Consider the following 22933-nt stretch of genomic DNA (forward strand, 5'->3'; position numbering starts at 1 on the left):
TCCAAGGCTTTTCCGTACTCTGGAATCTACTCTGGAGCCTGAAACTTTCATGCTGGGAAAGACCACATGTTTTCAGCTCCTAGGTTTGGAGCCAGAAAGGACTTTAGAAGTCATCTAGCTCAACTGCTTCATTTACAGAGGAGAAATTTGAGGCACAGCGAGGTTAAGTACATATCAGTAATCAGCCACAGTCAAATGAGCATTAAGTAGCAGAAGCAAGATCTTCTCCCTCTACTGCATGACTACTGTGGAAGCGTTTTGCATGACTACACATCTAAAACCTTATCAAATTGCTTGCTCTCTTGGTGAGGGCGGGTGGGGAGGGAGGAAGGGAGAAAATTTGGAACCCAAAGTTTTAAAAAGCAAATGTTAAAAATTGTTTTCACATGCAACTGGGAAATAAGATATACAGGAAATGGAGTATAGAAATCTATCCTGCTCTGCAGTAAAGTTGAAGGGGAAGGGGATAAGAGAAGGGGAGGAGAGATAGAAGGGGAGGCAGATTAGGGAAAGGGGTATTCAGAATGCACGCCCTCTTGGGGTGGGGGGAGGGACGAGATGGAGAGAAAATTTGGAACTCAAAATCTTGTGGAAATGAATGTTGAAAACTAAAAATAAATAATTTTTAAATTTTAATTTTAAATTTAAAAAAAAAGATCTTCTCCCTCCAAGTCCAGGGCTTTTCCCACAATTATTTGGAAAGGTTAATGTCATTGGTACTCCTTTAAACAAACTTGCTTATCAGATTAGCTGGCTGTCATCTAACATAGAACAGGGCTATGAGGAAATAAAAGAAAAAAATATAAAAAATTTCTGGAGAGAGAAGAGACAAGATGGTTTATTGTATGATTTGCCAGAGAACACCAAGCACTTGGGGTAAGGAGATGTACAAATTTGGTCATTTTAATAAATTTTCTTAGGGCTAACTAATCCTCACACTATTTTTATTGTGATGAAGATGCAGGGTCACCATCCAAGAATGCTCAGCACTTCCATGTTTTTAATATTACTCAGACATGCTGAGATTTCAGGTAGTTCACTGGAATTACACTAATTGAAGGTATTGCCCACTCAGTATATTTGGGTAATTAAGCAATGACTTTCTCTTAGGCTCACTCAAATTGCTAGGGTGAGATGCACACAGTAGGTCAATGGCACTTAAATGAATGCCATAAAAGAAAGTGCCCTAGGGATACTAGTGAATAACACAACCTCACTGAAGGTTATGCTGGAAACACTATTCTTGTTCCTCACTTATTGAACTTGCTACATTCAATCTAAATTAAAGTACATAAGTAATTGGAAACATAGAAAATGGCAAGCTGATGTAGGAAAAACAGATGATTGGATTTCTATCCAATCATCTCAGCAAACTATGAAGGGATGGGACCAGATGTGATGAATCAAAATTAACATAACTAGAGCTTTACTAAAAGCAGCAAGTAGCCACATTTTAGAGCAGAGGTTGGCAAACTCTGGCCCATGGGCCAAATCCAGCCTGCCACCTGTTTTTGTACGACTTTTGAGCTAAGAATGTTTTTTCTTTTTCTTTTTTACAGTATATAAAAAATATGCCACATTTTAGAGAATGGATATTTTACAAATTTGATGTTAAACAATTAGACAATTTAATAACTAGTATGAGAGACTATGTAATAGAAAATATTAGATATACAATATCCGATGATCAATACAGTTTCATGACACTTTATTTCTGCTTTTGTGTCAGATGGCACCTTTGTTTAAAGGCAAGAAGGCATTGTGTTTAGACAGAGTAGACGGTTGCCTTGATACAATAAATGGCCCTCCAAAAATATTTTCTTTATTTTACACTGATACCTGAATTCAAGAGAATTATAACTGTACATTAAGGATGCCCCCAATACAATGCAAATACTCTGAGGAAGATTAATATATTATGATTTATCATTCCTATTATCCCTTGAATAAGAGCAGAATCTCATTTTTTTTCTAAGTGCAAGGTTTTAGGGTCACTGAACAGAACAGAGTGAGTCTAAAAAGTCTGTTTCACAATTTTGCCCACAGCTGACTTTGCTAAGAAGTAGCCTATCATTTTAAAAGTGATTATACCATTAATAGAGCTGTGAATTGGTACAACCACTCTGGAAAACAATTTACAATTTTCAAGAAAAATCGCTAAATTGTGCAGATCCTTGATTTTGCTATCTCACTAGTAAGTATATTCTCCCAAAAGGTCAATGACATAAAGAAAACCCTGCCTATATAAAACAAAACATGAGTGGGAACCCGATTGATTAGGCAATGTCTGAACAAACTTTGTTATACCAATGTAAAAGAATGTTTATTATTGCACCTTAAGAAATGACAAAGACAAAGAATTCAGATTTCAATTCTTTTGAATTTCAATGACATTGACTTTTGAATTCAATTACTTTTATGAAATAATGCAGAACAAAGAAAGAATATAATCAAGATAATATTCACAATGATTATATAACATAGTAATAATAATAATAATAAATTACATAAATATAAACAACACTAAAAGGCTGCCAAATTCAGAAGGATTTTGATGACCAATGTTGGTCCCAGAGAGAAGAGAACAACTTATACCTTTCGCCTTTTCGTAGGGAGTCAAGGGATACAGAATTTTCAGGTACCATTGAATGCAGTCCTATTGGTTTTGACCAAATTTTCATTTTTAAAGGAGAGGACTCAAATGGGAGATATAAGAAACGACTATTAGGAAAAGGTATAAACAAAATTCGTTAGTTAAAAAACAATGAATTATTATAAGTTTAACCACTGTTAAGGAAATAAAGTGGCATATGCCATTTTAAAATGCAATATACACTTCTAAATACCTCTAAACTACGTTTAGCTTTTATTCATAATCTTTTCCATTCAGTGTAGGAACATAAAAATGAATGTCAATCAATACTGATAAAAACAAGTAAATTTAACTTTACAAAAATGTCACTACTAATCCATTATGAAAATAAAATGCAGGTGCTTAATAGTATAGGACTACCAGCATTTATACTTTTTAAGGTGAATTCAGTTTTAAGATTCTCAGGTCTTAATCCTACTGAAAATGCTGGTGATTGTGTTAAGAACAGTTACAGGCAAGAACAAACCAATACAATACTCCTCATTCCTTTTTAGAGCCTTATGTCTTACTATTGTTTTCTTTTTAAATTTTTTCTTTTTTTTTCAGCAAATTAACAAAAAAAATTTTTCTTCCTCTCTTCCCTCCATTGGGAAAAAGAAAGACAAAAGTCCTATAACTGACATGCGTATTCAAGAAAAACAAATTCTCTCAGTGGCCATACCCAAAAAGTATGTCTCTCTCACTGTTGTTTGTTAAGATAGTGCCAGGGTAATTCTAATAAATTTTCCTTCTAGTTATGTTTATTCTGTTCTTGTGAGGAAATTTCCTGTGTGCCACATTTCTTATTTCACTACTTCAAAACACCTGGGATTTCATTAGTGTCTGTATTCCATTCCCTGGCACAAACTGCAAACCTTCCACTTTTAGAGGAAATAGATGGCTTCATGAGTTGTTGTGGTTAAGTGTAGTCACTTGCTAGCCAACTCTTTTTCGATGAGTCACTTTGAGGGGCTGGTTGTCAGAGGCCAATCTTAGGGGCCTAACCTGTACTTGAAGGCTTTTTTAAGTTGGTAGTAGGATGAGCCAGACCTTGTGCTGTGCTGGCTTAGCCTTCAAGGACCAAAGATTTTCCTCCACACAGTGATGAGGCAAAAGAATAGGATTTCAGGGGAAACCAAATTCTCATTTAATACAATTTTCTACCTTGCGAAAGTATTGAGTTGAATTACCACCATTAAAACATCCTGCCTTGGGTCTAAGACCAGAAGAAAAATTATATATGTTCAAGGATGGGTTTTTCTTTTTGTTTGTCTTGGGGGGGCGGTGTGGCTGTTCAGGAGTAATAATTAAGCCAATACAAGGACTCCCAGTGAAGAAACCAGCTCACCCGGTACAGACTGGCAAGTTATTCATTTAGCAAACTGTCTGAGGCACTGAGAGGTTAAGTGAAGTGTCTAGGATAGACCTTGAACTCTGGTCTTCCTAAAACACAGGCTGGCTCTCTATCCACTAAACCAAACATCCACTCTGTTTGGGTTTTTTTAGGTCAAATAGTAAAATGGGTATTTCATGGTGCCTAAAACAATACTGTGTCCCCAAAAACGTAGATAGTGCAATTACTGTTATCCTCTTTTTACAGATGGAGAAATTGAGGCAAATAGGGGCAAGTGATTTGTCCAAAGTCATGCAACTAATAAGTGGCAGATACATGGCTCAAAACCAGGTCCACAAATTCTTCTAGCTTTACACTGAATTCTCTTTCCTATAGAATAAGCTGCTTATTTGATAAATACATAAGAGGGGCATCCTATATTCCCATCTCAATAATTTCATATTGAAATTATTTAATTGATTTCTTAATTGAATTTCTTAATTTGAATTAATTGAATCAGAGGTGAGACTAAAGAACATCCATAATGAATCACCAATAAAGACTTTAGATTAAATGGGAAAAGTCTTGGATCATTTTAGAAGTCCTTGAAACCCATTTGATGGATTAGAGTGACATTGCATAGGAAGCACATTTGGATTAGTTGAGGAGACTTGGTCCTACTCTGGGTTTTGTATAAACTAGCAAGCCAGTTGAGGACCCAGGCATTTGAATGTTTGACAACAGAGAGAGAATGGATCCAGTGGCATCCGCTCAGGAACATAAAGGAAATAATTGAAGAGAGAAAGAGTGTTGGCAAATGAGACACAGACTGACAGGAAGGACTGAGAGGAAGAATTGGCAGCACAATAACAGGAGAAAAAAGGAGAAAGACAAAGCAGGACTGAGCTAGGGGAGAGACTGAGGAAAAAGGACTCAAAGCTGAAGCCCCCAGAGGTATAACAACCTCTTCCAGGAGTGAGAGAAATTCCAAGGAAAAGTCCAGTTCTTTCATTGATAGACACTCTAATGAACTCTCCTTACAACTTCACCCAAATGTTTCTGGTAACCTGAACTTTGCTTCTACCACAAAGAGGCTAAGGCTTAGTCAGAAATAAACATAAATTTAAATTAAGGCATAGAGCCAAACCTCTGCCTAAAGGTTAGGAATTTTCCTGAGGAGGGCCTCAGAGAGATTGTGATTATACTTTTAACTTTTTGTTTAATACAAACTTCCTAAAGCAGAGGAAGGGAGAACCACGTGAATCTGAGGGACAATAAATGAGCTAATTATTGTCACAGGGTATGGCTGATTATATCTCCAAGAACAAAGTAGGTAGGAAGAAAAGGGCATTATATGCATCACATTACCTGTCACCTTCAATCACCACAATGATACCTGCATCCATCAGTCTTACATATATAGATTCATTTGGCACAACTTTTCAAAAGCATCTACCATGTCAACCAAAGTACATCTCTGTGCTGAACTATGGCAAAGAAAAGTATCACTTTCTAAAGAATCTAGATCCTGGTTCTTGCTTTATCAAAGCAAGAATATTTATTATATCCAAGTGATTACCAAAAACTAACACAAGCAAGCAGGACTGTTTTTTCTTGTATAGCCAGGCAAAACCTCATGGCATATTTCTGCCTTGAAAGTAGGTCACAGACTAGCAGATGAAAACTGCCATTAGAAAGCATTCTAAGGAAAGTTGAGCTGCTCTGGCTGATATAATTTGCCATGAGCATTCATGGAGGACTCAAATCCCTAAAACCAGAATTGCACCCAGGAGCAAAAGAGTCATCAGTGTTAACTTCAGAGCATGATCTTAACTTATTCCATAAATCTAATAACATTTATCCATTTTTAAAAGAGAACGTTGTTCAAATGAGTTAGCATTAAAAAACGATGGAATAGACATTAGCTTAGAGAGCCACATGGGCTCATAGATACAGTGCACCTAATCATTGTATTTCCATGAAACCGCCCACAAGCAGATCCAAACACACTAACCTGCCAAAACATCAAGTCCAATAGCACGTATAGTTTCTTCTGCCTTCATAACATGCAGAGAGACTCCTACATTTTTTTCCAGTATTTAATTTTTCCAAACAAAAGGACTCCTGAAGCACACAAAACCCAAGGGTGAACTGATGAGCAGCTCTGTATATATATATAGAATTTACAAGTAATAAAGCATGCTTTCCAACAAGCAGCGCTTCGCTTGGAAGAAATTAGACTTTGCTTTTTCACAATGCCCTCTGCCAAGCTCAATGTGTTCTCCTAACTTAAAATTAATCTTTCAGGTGCATGTTCCTTCCAAAATAAATCTATTCACTCTACAAATCACTCAGGGAACTTAACCCCAACAATAAATTTATTTTTGCATATGTGCAAATGTATAAAGCAAGATGGTTCTTCCTTATTACAATACAGAGAATCATCATTTTTTGAATTTTCATAAGTATTTTCTTTTGTTAGATGAATGGTTTTAAATAATTGCTTCCAAAGATTTGGAATGAATATCATAAATAATAGGAGCAAGGAAATTAAGCACAAAACTGCTTTCCTTGAGGGCTCACCAATGATTACTTACTTAATCTTTGCAGAGTCATAGAATTATGATTGAAAACTCACCCCCTCCATTTCCTAGGAGAGGGAAAGAGCAAGAGGTAGCTAAACTATGATGATAAAGTTGCAAGAGGTCCAAGCCTGCTGAGGGCCATGGAGATCCACAGACTGCAAAACTAAGCCGCAACCTGAGATATCAGAGCAGGAGGGGATGGTGAGCCATCTAACTGATCCAGAAAGTTGATGGTGATAAAACTGATACAGGGAACCATTCTTGTCATGCTGCTGGGTGGGGACAGAATTGGTGCTCTATTTTCCTTCTGCCCTTGTTTTCTCAAGGGAGAGATGAATTTATTTCTTTTCCTTCCCCTCCCCCAATTCTTCTTCCCCTTAGGCATTTCTTGACTTTCTGTATTAGTGATGTACTTTATTTTTTTTTTCCTATTAGACATATTTTCACATTAGTGATGTTGTAAGTAAGAATTAGAACCAATAGGAAGAACCACCAGAAAGAGGAAACAAAACACAACAGAAGAAAAAAAATAGCAAACAGTATGCTTCAATTTGCATTCAAACTCCATAGTTCTTTCTTTGGATGTGGATAGCATTTTCCATCATGAGGTCTTTGTCTTAGATCCTTGTACTGCTGAGAAGGGTTAAGTCTATCAGTATTAGTCATTGCACAACAGGTCTCCTGCTGTGTACAGTGTTCTCCTGGTTCTGCTCATTTCACTCAGCATCAGACCATGCAAGTCTTTCCAGGTTTTTCTGAAATCAGCCTGTTCATCATTTCTTATAGCACAATACATTCATATACCACAACTTGTTCAGCCATTCCCCAACTGATGGGCATTCTCTCAATTTCCAATTCTTTGCCACCTTAGCGATGTATTTTCAAAAGAAACAGGCTTCTCTAAGTAGGTGCTGGTGCTTTTCTCTAGTTTCTGTTTTGCTGAGTCTTTGGAGAAAAAGTTATAGCAGTAAGCTTGGTGGCCTTGGGACAGAGAGAGAAGGTGACTCTCCCATTTCAATTGCTGTGATTTCTACCAGCTGCCTGCTTGAGACAAAGCAAGGAGATTTTTATTCATAGCATATTATTAAACTCCCCCGAAAACAGACATCAAAATAAATCTTAAACGTCTTAGATTCCCCTGAATATGTTAGACAGATGAGCTGACAATATGGTAGTGGTGGGAGAAGACTAGGGAGGTAAAAAGTTGCAGTTGCTGTCCTCAGAGGTAAATAACTGCCTTAGACCCTTGAGTGCTCCTCTGTTATTTCCAGGAAAGGTTCAAAGAAACTCTGCCCCTCTCTACCCCCAGGTAGAGCCCATGACTGGAGGAAAAGTCTTGACCAAAGGGAGGAATTAGGAACAAAGTGAGCTACCCTCAGGAGATTAGAGACTAATCTAGAGGAAGGAGCAGTTCTTAATTAAACAACACTACACATGCCTTCTGACTATTAGATATGTATCCCTAGCACTTAGTACAGTGCCCAATAAAGAGTATTCATAATAAATATTTCTTGATTGATTGATTATAATTTCTAGATGAAAATTCGGTGTGCCACAGCTATTTGTACTGAGAATTATGGGCTGTTATGCAGAGAAAAACTCATCAAGACATCTCATCTAGGAAACCCCAAAATACTTTGTTCACTGCGTAATTATATCCAGTCATATTGCCACAGGAATTTTCTAAATCAAGGACCTCAGAGAGTTAATAGGTCTAAAGCTTCAGAGGCTGTACAGCTTTTCTAGAACAATTATAATCACTTTTGTGCAAAATATAGTAGTTTTTATACTCTGATCTATAATGGTTGCTACAAAAGTATTAAATATTAAAGTTCTCAAAATCTATCACAACACTTTGCACAAAATGCACAATGCATGTTGAATTAAACTAAATTACATATTAATATTTTCAGGCAGACCATTAAGAGACGATCATTCGTGTTTTAGGCTTGTTCCTTGGGAAAACTTCTACTTACATAAAAATCCTTCTTTATTTTGGCCACATAACAGAAATGATGACAAGGCTTTTATTTGTTAATTCACAACAATGATAATTTTTCAGTGATAGTAACTCTTGAAGACCATACATTGAGTTATAAAGAGTTTGTGATCTATACTGGCAGAGTGAATATCCATAACATTGCAATCACAGGAAGAGGAGGAGGAGAAGGAGAAGAAGAAGAAGAAGAAGAAGAAGAAGAAGAAGAAGAAGAAGAAGAAGAAGAAGAAGAAGAAGAAGAAGAAGAAGAAGAAGAAGAAGAAGAAGGAGGAGGAGGAGGAGGAGGAGGAGGAGGAGGAGGAGGAGGAGGAGGAGGAGGAGGAGGAGGAGGAGGAGAAGGAGGAGGAGGAGAAGAGAAGAAGAAGAAGAAGAAGAAGAAGAAGAAGAAGAAAAGAAGAAGAAGAAGAAGGAAGAGGAGGAGGAGGAGCAGGAGGAGGAGGAGCAGGAGGATGGGGAGGAGCAGGAGGGAGAGGGGGAGAAAGGGGGAGAAGGAGGGAAAAGGGGAGAAGGAGGGGGAGGGGGAGCAGGAGGGGAGGGGAGGGAGAGAAGGAGAAGGAGAAGAAGAAGAAAAAGAAGAAGAAAAGGAGGAGGAAGAGGAAGAAGATGACAACTATACTGATTTGGTAATGAGAGAGTGTGATAAACAATAACAGTATTAGGAGAGATTTTTTTTAAAAAGAACCAGTTTACCCCTTAAGTGTGTTATTCAGCACAAACTAGAAGGAAAACAAGCCATTCTGATCTGTTTGGTCACTACACCTGTGTCTTCTGGAAGCTCTGCTCTAGTTGTTCAATCATTTCAGTCATGTCTGACTCTTTGTGACCCCATTCGGGGTTTTCTTGGCAAAGATACTGGAGTGGTTTGCCATTTCCTTCTCCAGCTTATTTGACAGATGAGGAAACTGAGGCAAACAGGGTTAAATAATTTGCCCAGGGTCACACAGCTAGTAAGTATCTGAGACTGGATTTCAACTCAGGACTTCCTTACTCCAGGCCAGGTGCTCTATCCACTGTGCCACCCAGCTGCCCCAAGAGGGCTAAATCTAACACTAGTGAAGAAAGACTTTTTATCATTATAAAACACAGGTTTCAGATGCTGCCTCTGAGTTCCAAAGTTGTCCAGTTTGAAGCAGCAGCCCTGTATGTAGAGTTTTAAAGTATATACAACCATTGAATTCACAAGAAAGAGTGCACACAGTGCAGAATGAGATTCTCAAAGTTGAAAGGACTTTAAAAATCACCTGGTCCAAATCAGACCTTGACAAGAATCCCCTCTATGCCACACCCAAGTGGTCATCTAGCTTTTGATGGAAAGGCTTCTTCTGAAGGCTTTCCTGGGGCAGCCCATTCCACTTTCAGATGGCTCTAATTATTAGGAAGGTTTTCTTTCCATTAAGCCTAAATCTGCCTCCCTGATTTTTCCCCAGTTTCTAGTTTTGTCCTTTGGAATCAAGTAGAACACATCTATTTCATCTTTCTTTCATATGGTCACTTTCAAATATTCAAACAGCAAGCATGTCTCTTTCTCTTCTTTTCTCCAATCTAATCCCCAGATCCTTCAACTGATCCCTGAATTGTCATGGTCTTTTTTTTTAAAGGTTTGTTGATGCCTTTGGTTTTACATAACAATCATAAACCACCCATCCTGACCCTATCTTGACAGCAGCTAGGTGGCACAGTAGATAAAAGTGCCAGGCCTGGAATCAAGAAGACTCATCTTCCTGAGTTCAAATCTGGTCTCAGACACTTACTAGCTATGTGGCCCTGAGTAAAGCACTTAACCTGTTTGCCTCAATTTCCTAATCTATAAAATGAGCTGGAGAAGGAAATGGTAGGCCATTCTGGTATCTTTGCCAGGAAACCCCAAAGGGGATCACAAAGAGTCAGACACAACTAAATGACCGAACAACAACGACAATATATTTGCATATGTATGTGTATACATATATATCATTTGTACTCTAAGAGGTCCCTAAGATACTATTAGGGGATCCCTAAGGTTGAAATTATTTCCATAATAATACTAAGATGTTTTAATGTCTAATATGATAAATATCAATAGATATAACCCACAGGAACAAAAACTATTTGGGGAGAGGGAGGGGTCTTTAGTAATCATTAAGAGTGTAAAGAGGTACTAAGACAAAAAAAGTTTGAGTACCACTACTATAAGATAATGGTTTAAAAAAGGTAGTAGAAGTGAGCATGACCTATTTGAGATGAAGTGAGGTTAGTATTTGGGATTTTAGTAATCACACATTCCCTTTTCTAGCTCTTCACAAACCACCTCTTTAACAATTTTTCTGAAATTTTGCCAGGAACCAAAGTTAAACTCACTGGCCAATAGTTAACAGACTCCAACTTCTTCCATTTTTTCTAAAAATTGGGACATTTGGCCTTCTCTAGTCCTATGTCACCCCTTCTACTCTACATGAGCTTTCTTTTTTAAAATTAGACTTTTATAGATAAGTTTTGATTTTACGTCACCTAGATTTCTCCCTGTATCCCTCCTTCTCCCTTTACAACCATCCCTTTTAACAAATAATTTTAAAAAAGAAATAGAGGGAAAAAAGAATCAAATCATCAAAACCAATCAATGCATGGAAAAAAGATGACAATATATGTAATGTTCCACCCTGGTGAACCCTGCCCCTCCCCACCTTTGAAAAAGAATAGAGAATAGGTATTTCTTCTTTGAAGCCAAACATTATTTATAATTTGCAACATTCAATTTTAACTTTTTTGTGGTTATTTTTTTCCTACATTGGTGTGGTCACTGTGTATATAATTTTCTTGTGTCTGCTTATTTCACATTTTACCAGTTCTTGTGTAAAATTTTTAAATTTTTCTCCATTTTCACCATAGTCATCATTTCTTACAACATGGTAATATGCCATAACATTCATAGACAGATAGACAAAGCATTTATTAAATGCCTACTGTGTGCCAGACACTGTGTTAAGTGCTGGTACATTCATATGCCAAAATGTGTTTAGCCATTCCTCTATTGATGGGTATCTACTTTGTTTCCTATACATATTTTGGAATGTGTAGCCTTTCTTTTTGTCAATCACCTCCATGGGGCGTATGCCTAGCCATGGAATCTCTGGGTCAAAGGATATTCATACATTAGCTACTTTAATTGCTTAATGCCAAATTACTTCCTAGATGATTGTAATAATTCACAGATTCAAAACATGTTAGTATGTTCTTGTATGTTTCAAAGATCACTGACAATAGCTGAACGGTTACACCTGCCATCTCTATTAGTATCTAGGCATAGATCTAATAACTCGGGTGGCTAAGTGTTTTCTTATGATCTCTTTTCTTATCTTGGATTTCTACTTCCTATTTACCATTTTGTCTTGGTTCTCCAAATCGTTCTCTTTGGCAGAGAAAAGAGGAGCAAAATAAGTTCAGTAATTTTGCTTTTTCTTTATTGACTCATCATCATTATATTACCCTGAGCCACAGTTATATTTCTTCATTTATCCTTTTGTTCTCCCAAAATACCTTCCAAAAATCTTGTGCTGTTGTCCTTGCATTCATCCATAGCTTCAACTTATTCTGACACCATTCTTATAATATCTTGCTAGTAATACTTTATATTCCCATTGTACTATTTTGTTCAATATTATTGGTCACTCACTTCAATTGTGTCTGACTCTTCATGACTCATTTGGGGTTTTCTCAGCAGAGATACTAGAGTTATTTGCCATTTCCTTCTCCAGCTCATTTTACAGATGAGGAACTGAGGCAAACAGGGTTAAGTGACTTGCCTAGGGTCACACAGCTGATTAGTGTCTGAGGCTAGTTTTAAACTCAGGAAGATGAGTCTTCCTGACTCCAATTCCAGTGCTCCATCCACTGTACCACCTAGTTACCACTTTTGTTCAGTGTAGGTTCTTTCCAAACCTCTTTGACCAATGAGCTCCTTGTACATCTGCATCAATCTCTTTAAGAGATTTCTCCATTTTCTTACCCATTGGGATTATTTCTGTTTGTGTCTTCAGAATTTCATTTTTGAAAACTTTTCATCCCTCTTGGCTATCTTCCTCTGTGAAATGTTTCCCTATTAGATTCTGTCCTTTGACATCTGATTTCCTCAAATCTATAGTTTCTGTCAGACTATTCTCATTCAGCTTTCCTCTCCTCTGTCAGGAATTCTAAAATAGAGTAGTCACTTCCCTTGGAGTTCTAGTCACATCTAATCAGTCACCAGTTCCTTATTGTTAGCTATAATGAGATTCAAAACAGAAGCTCCTCTTATCTCTTCCTCCACCTTTTGAAGCACGAACATTCACCTAGATGATGCACTCCACTTGTTCTCAACACAGATATAGGAGTTATACAAATCAGCGGAGAAGCCCAATGTCTTTGGTAACATCCTTCTGCATTCTGCATTTTCTCAAATTATCCACTATTTTTCATGAATTTAAGCTTCTGTTTCAAAACTAGAATGCCACATGCCTGAAAAGAAAAAAAAACCCAGCAACAACAAAAACCTGCCAGAATGTCTCACAACAGGACAGGGAATAAAGAGTATGGATTAAAAGTAGAATCCAGCTGTCACTTAGCAAAGAAAATATTAGCAATCAAAAAAAATTCTTAAAGCAAACTGTTTCAGGATGCTGGTAGAGCAGAAGGCACCATGGCTCTCTGGAATGTAATTTAATAGACCTGGATCCTCATCCCAAATCAGTCACAAATCACTTCTGTAACTCTCGGCCAGTTTTTTTTTCCAATATATTCTGGGCCTCAGTTCCCTTACCTATTAGGGTAAGGAGTTATAATAAAAATTAGGGCTTACAGATCAGCTAATGAACTCATGTCTAAGATTCCTTCCTGCCCTAAAATTCTATTTGGTTTAAAATGTTAAACCATGGAAGAGTTTCCATAGAGAGTATAAAAGAAATTCTTAGATTGTTTGCTGTTTATTGTAAGAAGCTTAACATAAACAAAACATCTATTAGCATAGGAAACTTCAACATAGCAACAGCTCAGAATTGTGAGAATCATACAGTTTTTTCACTGTGCGTTTCAAAGGCCATATTTTGTGTGTGCTATGCTTTCTATGTGCATGTGTGGCTTGCAAAAGGTTAGTACAAACTGGATTAAGAAAACAGATGGCAGGGCACTGACACTATTATTTTGAGCTTCAAAGCTGTACCCCCCTCAGAGCAAAGACATAGATTTCTTCTCAGCACCCACTTATCACAAAGTCAAAGATCAGCTTTCTCTCCTCATTAAATCTGTAGTCTTCCAGTCAGTTTCAAAACACACAGAAAACTAGGCTCCTATTCAGGTTAGAATGACTTATATATTTTTCAATAGTTTACCAGTCAGGCTCACATTTACTGTTTCCAAAATAAATGTTCTTCTTTTACAAAATGACTCTTCCACCCACTACCATACAATAAAAAGACCAAAGTATGGGAACTAGAATTAGAAAAAAAACATATTTTTGTGAAGTTTTAGCACTTATTTCTTCCCCATTGTAAATTGTACATCAAGAAGGTAAAGGTAGGATCTTTAAGAGAAACCTTCAAAGTCTTAACTATCTAGAAGTCTTTTAAAAATAGAACAAATACTCATCTGTTCATAATGGTTCTGATATAATCTTGTAGGAGTCTCTTAACCAACTCTAATTTTCTTTCTTCCGGCTCACCAAGCAACTTTCAATGCTGTGATTCTGTCAGCCCTGCAATTGCATTAGAATAGATCCATGCCCCAATGTGGATAAATAACACAATCCTTAAACCTTCTGAATGAGTATTCAACATAGGAAAGGTTTGCATTTTAAATTTCCTTGTTGGTTTTAAGAGTTAGAACATTCAAAACATTTTTCCCCTTCTACATACCCCTTAGATTACCTGTTGTCCTTTTATGATTTTTTTTTCTTTTCCAAGTTACTCTTGGTGTTCATTTTAACCTGATTTCATCCGTATAAAAATGAGTGGAGAGAATGTGATTTTTCTTGGGCTCGACACTTTAGGGATAGCCCTGGTTCTCTGCCTGACCTTAGGTCCTGGTCACAAGGAGACCAGTGTTTGTGGTAAGAAGCAGAGAACATTGGATTTGGAGGCTATTATGAGCCTGGGCAAATCACTTTCACTTTCTAGGACTCAGTTTCCTAGTCTGTAATAAAAAGACAAGATGGGGTAGATTAAATTATATCTTTAAGGTCTATTCCAATTCTAAAACGCTATAATCATTAAATAAATAGTTCCAAATTTGTCAGTGTTTCTCATCCCAGTGAAAACTAACTTTTCTGTCTTTCACTGACTTGATACCTGATCCATCCAACTGCAAGATCTCTTGATTTTATCAGGATTGTGCTAACATTATCAGCTTTCCTCATCCCACTATTCACTTGCACGTGCAGCCTCATTGACTACATCCCATCTGCTTCTGATACTACCCCAGCGCAGTAACTGTGAATGAATTTGGTCCTTTGTTTCTTGCAATCAGCCTCACTTTTCCAACATGAAGCTTTCAGTTTAATAGTAACCCAGAGAGAAGCAGATGTCACAGCAGTAAGATAGGAGAAAAAGGATATGAAAGCAAAATATATAGCTGGTATGTAAAGAAAACATTGAAGAGAGACAGAGAGAGAAAGAGACAGACAGAGAGAGAGAGAGAGAGAGAGAGAGAGAGAGAGAGAGAGAGAAGAGAGAGAGAGAGAGATTAGGATAATATGCTGGAGAAGATGGGAAGGGATGGGATCAAGAAATGGAGGGAGAGGGACAGAGAGGAAACACATACACAAATACATACATATACATATTTACATATTAGTACATGCTAGTTGAGAGCTGGAGAATTGAGAAAAATAATGGGAAAGGCACCAGGCACAAAGACAGAGAATTTAATCATTACTGGAAAATGCTATCTGTTATTATCAGGGAAGTAGTAAGTGTTCTTTGCCATTTACCCATTATTAAATTCAATAAAGAAGCAAAATGTAAGATGAGAGAAAAGTTTGAAACAATTTTTGCTTTTTGCTGGACTAAAGCATTTATTTCCTGATGATCTCCTTTATGCAAATAAATATAAACTTCTTGAGGTTGGGAGTTGTTTCAAAATGGTATCTTTGTATCCTCAGCCCCTAACTCAGTATCTGATACACAGTAATGATTGAGAAATTATTTGTGAAATTGACTACAAGACACAGTAAAAGTGCTTAACGCATTATGGAGAACAAATAATCCACCTAAAAAAATTAATAAAAAAAATTAAGCACCTACTATGCACAAGACTCCATGCTTAGAGCTGATGAAACAAAACTTAAAATTTAATAATACGTGAAGGCAGGAACACCAAACAAGGGAGTGAAAAATAAGTGCAAAGGAAATATACAAGTAATGTGTTATGAGAAATCTGGGGCAGGAGAGTGAACAAAAGAAAGTAGCACTCGTATTAGTATGGGGGCACACTATTTTTTCTTCTTTCAAAAAATTATGATAATTTCTAGGATCATTTGCCAAGATGCATAGGTATTATATTGGCATGAGTTGCCTTCAACTGATTTCCACGTATCTTCTCAATAATTTGCTTTATATGTTATAAAATATCAGAATAGTAACTTAGGAGGTCCAATAAATGTGAAACACAGTTGCTAATTTTTTATTTGCTAATCTATAGAGCAGGACTAGTCACAAAAAAGAAAGATTAAAAGTAGACTTGAAATACTGGCCTTATTATATAAATAATGGGGATTATAATAATAATAAGGGATGCAGAGCTGTAAGCTTACAAATGACTAATCTGGACAGCGTGGCTAAAAACACTTTTGATAAAAGAAGTGGACTGGAAGATAATTGAAAATTATCTGACTGAATTAGAAGAAATGGCCCAAGGAGTAACAAAGGCCTGTGTCAGGGAATTGTAAACTGGATAGAAATCAACAATGTGAATCTGTTTTCCTTTTTTTTCTGAAACTCACAGGTTAATGAGCATGACACTCTAGTATTAGGGAATCATCCTTCTCTTTTGCTTGCTATTGATCAAATCTTCATTACTCTATAATGTCTAGGTAATCCCTCTGAATTTAATAAGGGTGAAAATAGTGGAAAACAGCAACAGTAATGAAAGAGATAAATTAAGTCTTATGAGGAAAGATAGGAGGGAAAATAGAAAAGAGGAAAGTGAGGGTTAATATGTTTATTTTCAAATGAATGACAAGTTATCACAACGTGGACAATAATCACTTCATCCCCAAAGTCTTTTTCCAGCACTTACACTGAGGTTGAATTATATGACCTCACATGAGTCATTTTCCTGCTTTAACATTCTATTATCCCTTATTTCAGTCTTCTTAGTGGGAACAACACTTATCCATCTACCTTACAAAATTATCATTAACTACTCTTCAAAGAAAGATTATATGAAGAAAGAATGTAGGAATGAAATAACCCCTAAGCCTCTCCTGTGGTTGCCATAATAATGCATTTGGTAGAGCTGTGAAGTTGTTCAATTGTTCTAGAAAACAATATAGAATTATGCTAAGAAAGGGGTTAAATATGAATATAAATCTATATTTATATTTGTGTGTATATACATTACTATATGTTAGTACATATAATACTATAGAGTATATCTATATCTCTCTACATATATAGAGAGATATAGATATATACTCTCTCTCTCTCTCTCTCTCTCTCTCTCTCTCTCTCTCTCTCTCTCTCTCCTTCCCTCCCCTCATATCTCTCTCTCCATAGGGAAGGAGAGAGAGAGAGAGAGAGAGAGAGAGAGAGAGAGAGAGAGAGAGAGAGAGAGAGAGAAAGAAAGAGAGAGAGAGAGAGAGAAAGAGAGAGAGAGAGAGAGACAGTACTTTTGTAGTAGCAAAGAATTAAAAACAAAGTAAATGCCATCAACAGGAGAGTGACTAAGTTATGTTAAATGAATTTAATGGAATATTACTATACTATAAGAAATAATGATTATGATGAAGATAAATAAGGATGAGCTGATAAAATTGAAAGAGAGCAAGAAAAAACAATATGTACAATGACTATAACAATATAAATGGAAAAAATAACCACAATAAACAAAAATGAATGCTATGAAGTTATAATGCCCAAAGTTCCCCCCCCCCCAAAGAGATGAGAATGCATCCCTCTCCTCTCTTTGAATAGATGGGGAACAATGGCTCTGGAACACTAAATATATTGTTGGACTTGGTTAATATATTAGTTAGTTTTGCTTAACCTTTTCCCCCCTCTGTTTTTTTGTTATAAAGGATGGCTCTCTGGGAATAGGACTGAGGAGGCTATACATTGGGAAATGTAGATAATATAAAAAACAAAAGATGGCAATCATTTAAAAAATGTTTTTCTGTGATACAGTTTGAGTGAGAGACAGTTAACTAACTGTTTGACCCTTGGCAAGTCACTTAACCTTTGGGTGTCCCAGCAATGTTCTAAGACTGGAGTTGTAGAAGAGTTGCCAATATGCATGGGTCAAGGGAGCTTTTTTTTTTTACTTGGAGTTTCTCCTACCAATGAAATCACAGGTCCAGATGCTTTGTGACACCACAAAAATAATCCATGTTTAAATTTGCTTTCCAAAAAATACAAAATGTAACAAAAGTGTATGTCATTTCCCCCAGGAGGTAAAAAGATACTAAATGCCTTTGTCCTAATCTTTTGCCAAGCTTCCTTTCATGTAAATTGAGTGATGTCCTCTATTTATCTATTTCTCAAATGTCCCTGAAGACTTTCTTTAGGCAAAATTATGGATCTTACATTATAACTTTGACTGCCAAAATGACTTTCAAATCATATTTTATATAGGTCCCTTTATTATCTCCAACCTTACCCTCTCCCTGCCCTATACACAGACCCAATATCTTTTTTAAAAAAATCTGTTGTTTGCTGTTAAAGAAAGCTTGATAGGTGGATGGCTTTTTGTCCTATAGTTGTTAGTTCTAGTGGTATATGAGCCTGGCATGTGAAGCCTGCAATTGCGAAAAGAATGATGCACACCCTGTGGTTTCTTATTGCTGCAATAAAGCACACAGTGCAACAACATTCCCACAAACTCATGGATAGAATCACAAATATATAGCCCACTATAACACAATCTCACAGTCTCTAGTCCTCTCCCATCCCCATTCCCCTTAGGTAACTGCTAACAAGGAGAAGATTGGGGACAGACATAACACTATCAAATCCTTGAGCTAATAAATTGCTATTTCAAAAAATGAGAATTCATTTACATCATCTGCTATGGAAGGCAGTGGATTTTGAAAGCAGTCCTTGACCGAAATGTAAGCCATGATGCAAGTTTGTTATATATCTATCCATGATTAATTGGCTGCTTTTGTTGGAAATGTGAGCTTGATCAGATATAAAAGAATTAGTAGCACAAAGGCATGCAAGGCTGGGTTTACATATTTTACACAGAAAGATGTAAAAAGTTAAAGACGGGTCAGTTGTAAAACAAAATTTTTTTAAAAAACCTGTATGTTTTGGGTATGAATTACCAGACTACTGAGAAGTAAGACGACTTCCTTAGAGATGAGATGTTATCTGTTTGGACACAAGCCTAAAGCCAAGTGGCTTGATCAACCAGATCAAATGCTGCCCATGTTTCTAGAAATAGGACACAATCTAGCTTATCAGTGATTGAAGTTTCTTTGAAAGGAAACAAAACCTTTATACTAACATTAGTAATGTACATAAAAATAACTAAGATAATGAGCAAACATGAAGCAGGGAATATATTTCATTTCTCATCCAAAGTATTAAAAAGACATTAAAAGTTTATTACTTAATGACAAGCAGTATGATTTCAGAACAACCTGGAAAGACTTATATAAACTGATGCAAAGTGAAATGAACAGAACCAGAGAACATTGTACACAATAACAGCAATATTATATGATGAAGAATTGTGAATGACTTAGCTCTTCTCAGCAATACAATGATCTAAGACAATCCCAAAGTACTAATGATGAAGCATACTATCCACCTCCGGGGAAGAACTGATATTGTTTGAATACAGACTGAAGCATGCTATTTTTAACTTTCTTTCATTCTTTTTCTTTTATGCAAGTCTTCTTGTACAAAATTACTAATATGATTGCACGTGTATAACCTGTATCTGTTTGCTTACCATCTCAGGAAGGAGGTAAGCAATCAGAATTTGGAACTCAAAACTTTTTTTAAAATGCTAAAAAAATGTTTTAACATGTAGTTGGGGGAATGTGCATATGTGTATTTTGCAAGGCAAAATAAAGAGTTTATTAATTGCCCCAGCTTCTTCATCCACAAAATGGGGATGATAATGCTTAGCTGCAATGGATGAAGGGCTGGCTCTAGAGTCAAGAACACCTAGATTCAGGCCATGCCTCAGATATGTATTAACTGAGTAATACTGAACAAGTCATTCAACCTCATGGTGTCCCCAGTCAATGCTTGAAGACCATATGCTACAGTATCAGCAGCTAATTTGCAAAGGCAGGGAAACATTGCACATTAAAAGTTGCCCCACAAATACTTTTGGGGCAGGTAGGTGGCGTAGTGGGTAGAGCACCAGCCCTAGAGTAAGGAGGATCAGAGTTCAAATCCAGCCTCAGACCAAACACTTGACACTTACTAGCTGTGTGACCCTGGGTAAGTCATTTAACCCCAATTGCTCCCTCCCCTCAAAAAAAAGGAAAGGAAAAAAAAAGTTGCCCTGCACCAAAGAAATCACATGTCTGGAACAAAAATAGTAAAACAAACAACAAAAAGAAAATGTACGTTTCTATCTCACAGGTTATTGTGAAGCAAGTGCTTTTAGAAATGTAAAGCATCATATAAATGGAAACAACTAGTCTTTAATACAAAAAGATAATTTGTGATTCCATCTGTGAGTATTCCTTCCACAACTTAGTATATAGTTTCATAAGTTTCTGTAGCCAAAACATTATCTGTCAGACAATCTTTCAGTGATGAGGCTTTTGGGACGAGGCTAGTCCTTGGACAACAGTTCATTGAAGGACACATCCTTGAAGTCATTCCAGATTGCTGGGATTTATTACAGAGCTTTGTGATATTGATCATTTGATAGAATTAAGAGACAAAACCATTATTCTAGCCTTGAAAATATGGACAAACATACTGAGAAGCTTTCAGAAACTGTTTTTGTTTTTATCACTCTCCCCCCTCCTCCTTCTCTACTATTTTCACTTCCTTCATTGGGAGAGGTACCCAGGCAGGAAAATAAAAAATCAGCATTCCTTCTTTATTACCCAAGAAAGTAGATGTTTATCTTAGGATTTTTCATCAGTCTATCAATTCCCCTATAAGGCTGAGATGGGGAGGAGATAGTACAATCTTTAAGCAAATCAGTGAGAAGATGCATGGAAAGCAGAAGAAGGAAACTCATGCCATATTGTAAAATCTGAAGCATCAAAAGACTACCTAAATTTTTACAAAGAATCATGTCATTTTAGGAGCAAATGCAACAACAGCACCAAAACTCAAGAATATCATTTAAATAAATATTTCCCTGAGAAATGATGAATGGAAAAGTATTTATTAAGCATTTGCTATATGTCAGGCACTGCGCTACGTTCTGGGGATGTAATTTCTTTAAAAAATGGACAATCCTTGCCCTCAAGGAGCTTATATTTTAATAGCAAAAGACAACACACATAGGGGAATGATGTCCAGGAAAGTGAATTCTGTCCCAGGGAGGGGGAAAGCAAGGAGAGAGGAAGGTTCCAACCAGGGAGAAGGTTACTGGAAACAGGTAGATGGTGAGATGACTGGATTGTGATTAGATGAGATGTGAAGCTGAGGCCTCCTTTCAGGAAAATGCTTTTAATTTTGACTCTAGTCTTTAGAGGCAAGGTGTTGAATAGCGTCATCATGGAAATTAAAGCATGTTAAGCAGAAACACACTCTAAACATCATCCAATTTAACCCAGAGGAGGAAGCTGAGACCCAGGGAAGTCACAGCTTGGCTGGCCAAGATGAAAGGAGAACCAGATCTTTTGTCTTCCCGTCATGCAAAAGCAAAGAGATGAGAGACTGAATATCATGAATTAGGAATAGAAAGTAGGCCATATTGCTGGACCAGATGGAATGGAAGAATGCAGACTGTGAAGGTCTCTATTCTTTCCATAATGAATGCTTTAAAATGAGATCTTTTCTCTTATGCTTTGTCCTATTTTCTCAAAGGAAATCTTCCTCAGGAATTCTTTCTCAAGAGGGTAAAGAAGTATGATTTTTTTACCCCAAAGTAAGCAACTAGAAAGCCCTTTGAACAGTATAACATTTTTACCCCATCTATAACATCTAGCAGAACAGTAATTCTTGCTGTCATTTTCCATCATCTGGAGAAAAAAAAAGAAGTTGAATGCCCCTTTATATGGTAAAGATTTCTTAGTACTGACTATAAAGCCCATTAAATATCATTGGAAAAGTTAGCAAATTTCCTAGCTAAGTATAATACAGTATGGGAGATCTGACTATTATCTGACAAAGTATGCTGAACCATGAATCTTCAATTTTGTTTTACTATAGAATTAATGAGCATGGACATTAAAAGGATTTTATGCTTATTATGACAAGTGTATGTACTAAGAGCCCACCTAAGGCACCAATCAAGTAATGTTCACGCAATAATATTATTTTATTGGTGGGAGAAAGTGAATGAATCAATAGGCTATATATCTATGTCATGATATATGCATAAATATTTAAAGTGTATCCTTCAGATAACTTGTCCTTATACATTCAGTAAATTGTACATGAGGAAAAGGTTTTTTTCCCCCATACCAATTAAATGATTTTGAAATTTATGTAAAAGTGTTGCATAGATTTCACTTTCATTCAAATATGGTTCTAGGTTGGTAGTAGAAAAAGAAGAAAACAAAACAAAACAAAATTCATAGGAATTCAATTTCATGACTCAACTCTAATAGTAAGGCAAATAATTTAAAATGAAAATGACTTAATGCCATTGAAGCTTCCTAAATAGATTATATTATCACTTCCATAAAAAATTAAAGGCTGAGCAATTGTAACATGCTTTATATGCCTGTGTTCAATTTTGGTTTTGGCTTCCTTTTGAGGGGTAGGGGTGGAGGTGAAGGGAGGATCTGTCTTTTGATTTTATCAAAAAGTCTTCCTGATTCCAAAGACAGCCTTTTATCAATTAGGCCACACTGCCTCTCTTAAAAATGGACATGGACCTGTAATTTAGTTTGTATGGGGAAATCCACATGCGTAAACTTCTAGCATCTACTCTGAATCTGGTAATCTTAGAAGGCTGTGATTGGGAGGTTAAACAACTTGCCCAGGATTACATACTATGCATTACAGATAAGACTTGAACTCAGGATTTCTCTGACTCTGAGGAGGGTCCTGTACTTAGGCAAGAGAAGACAC

At 36.6% G+C, this 22933-nt stretch overlaps 1 protein-coding gene across 7 annotated transcripts in view; it reads right to left on the bottom strand.

Moving 5' to 3' along the window:
* Positions 1 to 22933, bottom strand: part of RAPGEF4 (Rap guanine nucleotide exchange factor 4) — a 351123-nt gene that overhangs the window by 179205 nt on the left and 148985 nt on the right. The window lies entirely within an intron of this gene.

Source organism: Phascolarctos cinereus, unplaced genomic scaffold (genome assembly GCF_003287225.1).
Source record: "Phascolarctos cinereus isolate Bilbo 61053 unplaced genomic scaffold, phaCin_HiC Scaffold_726;HRSCAF=1367, whole genome shotgun sequence".
In the NCBI taxonomy this organism is placed as follows: domain Eukaryota; kingdom Metazoa; phylum Chordata; class Mammalia; order Diprotodontia; family Phascolarctidae; genus Phascolarctos; species Phascolarctos cinereus.